The 4954-nt window shown below is 46.9% G+C and overlaps 1 pseudogene; it reads left to right on the top strand.

Annotated features, from left to right (window-relative positions):
* Nucleotides 1-3353: 3353 nt before the first annotated feature.
* LOC148122539 (phosphorylase b kinase gamma catalytic chain, liver/testis isoform pseudogene) lies at nucleotides 3354-4649 on the top strand (annotated as a pseudogene).
* Nucleotides 4650-4954: the final 305 nt, after the last annotated feature.

Here is a 4954-nt window from a genome sequence, read left to right as displayed (position 1 = left end):
GTTAAATTAAGATGTAAGAGTTAACAAATAAGAAGCTAGAGCTAATGGGCCAAGCAGTGATTTAATTAATATAGTTTCAGTGTGGTTATTTCAGGTCTGAGCTGCTGGGCAGTCGGAAAATGAACTCGCAGCCTCCCACAACAAAGAAGGTATTTTGATTATTAAGAAATACTTAACACACAAAAATTAGAAAAACTCATCTGCACAGAGAAGAATAAGAAAATGAACAGGAATGAGCCCATGAAAGAATAGGAAGTTACTGATTATGAGAGTCATCTTTATCGGGTAGCTCGTGTCTCTCATGTACTACCATCCCAGGCTTCTATACCATTAGATATATGTATTGATTTATGTTGTAGTAACCAGCTAATTTTAATCAGATGAACATTGTCTTAAAGTTTGTATTGCTGTAATTAACACTGTGACCAGAAGCAACCTGGGCAAAGGGGATTTGTTTCATGTCTCGATTACACACTATCATTGAGAAAAATCAGTGTGGGAACCCAAGGCAGGACCCTGGAGGCAGGAGCTACAGCCAGGAGGAGGGCTGGTTCCTGGCTTGCTCCTCATAGCTTGCTTAGTCTGCCTTCTTACACAACTCGGGATGACCAGCCCAGGCATGACACCACCCACAGTAGCCTTTACCTTCCCACATCAATCATCAATCAAGAAAATGTGCCACAGACTTGCCTACAGGCCACGATTATGGAGGTATTGAACTGAGCTCTGCTTTTCTCAGGTAACTCCCCCTCGTGTCGAGTTGACATAAAACTAGCCAGCGCAGATACATTGCATTTTATTTATTATTTGGCTGAGGACCAGGGAGGTCATTTTCTCTTTAAGGCTGTGAAGAGAAACCATGTGTAAGATCATTTTCCTCTGAGGTTAGAGTTTCTCTCGAATATTTAGGAAGTAGTTAAGAGAAGAGTTGTGACTGAGTGAGACCTGTCTGTCCAATCATGCATCTTAAAACAAGGGGAACTCTTGTCAGAAGGCTGGATGTCTTTAGATCATCACCAGAGGGTGTAAGGGTCAACACCTTGGCTTTGCTGAAATTGTAATATTGCCATTTAAATTGTCATAAATTAGTTTCTCACTGCGGTTTTATATCACCTTTTGTGATCCCCATGAAGACAGGCAGCTTTTCACATAAACTGGGTCACCTGTGGCACCTTATCTATGAGATGCCCATGTTGTCCCCTTTCCAAAGTCTTGTGTGCACACGAGCATGGGAGTGTGAGGCTGAGATTTTGTCTGGTTTGAACCTGTGTGGGTTTTGTGTGTGCTGTCAGTCTCCATGAGTTCATATGTACACACCTTCATATTATGGGGTGCCTTTGTTAATGAAAATCTGCACTTTGAAGTATAGAGGCATTCTCTTTAATATCCTAGAGTTCTATAATCTGACCTTTCATATTTGTCTTAAATCTAAAAGCAGTAACTGATTTTTGCATATGATAAAGGTTAAACATTAAACCTATTTATTGTATTGTAGATAGCCAATTATATTCTTCAGAGTAGAAGGGCAGGGAACAGGGCCACCAAGGTTGAACTGTCATGGCCTTTCCACTGATCTCTAATTTCTGCTTCAAATTATTTGTATGAGATTATTTTAGAGTTCCAATTTTGTCCATTATTTGTCTAATGCCATTAACACTCTGTCCCTTTATAGCACTGTGCACATGCAGGCATGTACATGTGTGTGTGTGTGTGTGTGTGTGTGTGTGCATGTAGAGCTCGTGTGGGTATGGGTGCAAGTGTGTGCCTACACATCTGTATATATGTAGAAGCAAAAGGTCAACCTTGGGTGTCATCTTGTACTATCTGAGCCATTACTCAGTTGAGGTTCCTCTTCCTGGTGGCTCTAGGTTGTGTCAATTTGACAATAACTAACAACACTATCCATCTCTTGTCAACAAATAAACACATCCTTGTTAAACTATAACTTTTCATTTTTTGTCCCGAGATCAGATGTTAATATTATGATATAAAACACAACCCAACTTTTAAAAGTCTTCATTTACAACATTTTATAAGCCGAAAGTCTTTTTAAAAACTCCAAAGTCTCTTAACTGTGGTCTCCTATAAAATAAAACATATAAAAAAATGACATATTCCAAAAGAAGAACCAGGGCATGAAAACAATCGGATTTAAGCAATGCAAATTCAAAATATGTAGATGAATGTTCAATATCTCGAACTCACTGTTGATTTTTTGGGCTCCGGAGAGCTTCAGAGGCCCACCTCTCCAGTTTTGTCACACACACACACTGATTATGAAATGCACCCTATAGGCTCGGGCCAGCTCATGCTTCATACTTGCCGCAGCCCTAGGCCTGGTGTCTGCCAGGCAAGTGAGCAGTCTTGAGGCCTGCCTCGACTTCCCTCAGTGATGGACTATGAACTGGAAGTATAAGGTGAAATAAATCTTCTTCTCATCTGAATTGCTTTGGTAAAAGTGTTCGATCACAGCAAGAGGGAAACAGAGATCGGTGCCAGAGTGTGGATGTCTCTGCGATGAACCTGACCATGGAGCTTAAAGAATACATGCATACGTTCTGTACATCCTGGGAGAGCAATAACTTCAGATAGAAACAAAGAAAGTGACAGTCGTGAGAGACTGATTAAGGGCAAACAGATCCCTTCCCATTTGCACAAATCGTGAGGAGAGGTGGAAGGACCTAAAGTCTGGTCCGTGTTGGCTTGGGATGGCTCACTTATGATGGTATTTTGGTTGTGAAATAACTCTGGGAATCAGAGTGTGGAGCGAGACACTAGTCAGCCATAGAGGTCAGGCAACCTTTAATCTCTGCACTCAGAAGACAGAGGCACCCTGGGCTACGCAAAATCAATCCAGTCTAAAAGAGGATCAGAGTCAGGTGGTGGTTGCTCACACCTTTAATCTCAGTTAGGTGGGAGTCACGTGCCTTTAATCCTAACACTAAGGAGGTGGAGACAGGAAGGGATATGGCTGGGTGGAGAAAGGAATAAAAGGCAGGAGGAGACAGGAGCTCATGGCATTCCATTTGAGGACTTGTAGAGACAGGATGTCCTATTAGGTCAGAGCATTGGTAGAGGTAAGAACTAGTGTCTGGCTCTTCTGCTTCAGCATTAACCCTTATATCTAACTCTGGGTTTTTATTAATAAGACCAATTAGAGTTCCGAGCCACCTTTCCCCCCTCCCTTCCCTATCCCCTTCCCTGTCCTGCTACCCTCCCTTCCCCCTTGGCCCTTCGGTGTGGTCTCCCCGGTCCTGATCCTTCCCCTACCCCACCCCCGCCCCCCAGGACCCTGGCGCCCCAGCCGCAGGTGTTGCACCCCCGGGAGCCACGATGTGCTTCGTCTCAGAATCCGTGGGTCTCCCTGCCCTCACTGTCCTCCGTTTCCTCCGCGCAGGCCCCCACATCCCTCAGAATGACGTTGGACGTGGGGCCGGAGGATAAGCTGCCCGACTGGGCTGCGGCCAAAGAGTTTTACCAGAAGTACGACCCTAAGGACGTCATTGGCAGAGGGGTGAGCTCCGTGGTTCGCCGCTGCGTTCATCGAGCTACTGGTGATGAGTTTGCTGTGAAGATCATGGAGGTGACGGCTGAGCGACTGAGTCCTGAGCAGCTGCAGGAGGTGCGGGAAGCCACACAGAGAGGGATGCACATCCTTCACCAAGTCGCTGGCCACCCCCATATCATCACTCTCATCGATTCCTACGAGTCTTCTAGCTTCATGTTCCTGGTGTTTGACCTGATGCGGAAAGGAGAGCTGTTTGACTATCTCACGGAGAAGGTGGCCCTCTCAGAAAAGGAAACCAGGTCCATCATGAGGTCTCTGCTGGAGGCAGTGAGCTTTCTCCACGCCAACAACATTGTCCACCGAGACCTGAAGCCCGAGAATATTCTCCTAGATGTCAACGCGCAGATCCGCCTTTCCGACTTCGGGTTCTCCTGCCATTTGGAACCTGGCGAAAAGCTTCGAGAGCTGTGTGGGACTCCTGGGTATCTAGCACCAGAGATCCTTAAATGCTCCATGGATGAAACCCACCCAGGCTATGGCAAAGAAGTCGACCTCTGGGCCTGTGGGGTGATCTTGTTCACACTTCTGGCTGGCTCGCCACCATTCTGGCACCGACGCCAAATCCTGATGCTACGTATGATCATGGAAGGGCAATACCAGTTTAGTTCGCCTCAGTGGGATGACCGCTCCAGCACTGTCAAGGACCTGATCTCAAAACTGCTACAGGTGAATCCTGAGGAGCGCCTGACAGCTGAGCAAGCCCTGCAGCACCCCTTCTTTGAGCACTGCGAAGGCAGCCAACCCTGAAACCTCACACCTCGCCAGAAGTTCCGGGTGGCGGTGTGAACAATCCTGGCTGCTGGACGAGTGGCACTGAGCGCTCACCGCCAAGGCCACTAACCAAGAGTGCACTGTTGAGAGACCCCTACGCACTGAGGCCAGTGCGCGTCTCATTGACAACTGTGCCTTCCGGCTCTACGGGCACTGGGTGAAGAAGGGGGAGCAGCAGAACCGGGCAGCCCTCTTCCAGCACCAGCCTCCTAGGTCGTTCCCCGCTGTGGCCACTGAAGAAGAAGGGGACTCCAACACTATCACAGAGGACGAGGCAGCACTGGTGCTGGGCTAGAACCTCATCCCTGGCAAGCCCGAAAGCAGGACTCTCCAGGAGGTTTTTTTTTTTTTTTTTTTTTTTTTTTTTTTTATCGTTCCCGACTATTGGAACTCAGACCTTAGCCCTGCCTTGCCAAGCCTACCACTGCTATCACTGGACTGCTACCACTACTCATCCTGGACTTGGAGATCAGGGCTGACTGAGATGGAAGGGAACCTCTTCCAGTGCTGTGCCTGGCCTGGCCATCGCTGTCTTGTGCTGCATCTGAAATAAAACTGCTACAAGCCTGAAAAAAAAAAGACCAATTAGAATTTGTGCTATGTACCTAAACTCTA

This window comes from Myodes glareolus, chromosome 3 (genome assembly GCF_982192425.1).
Source record: "Myodes glareolus chromosome 3, mMyoGla1.1, whole genome shotgun sequence".
In the NCBI taxonomy this organism is placed as follows: domain Eukaryota; kingdom Metazoa; phylum Chordata; class Mammalia; order Rodentia; family Cricetidae; genus Myodes; species Myodes glareolus.
Note: the sequence above shows the minus strand (reverse complement) of the source record. Positions and strands in the feature narration are given on the sequence as shown.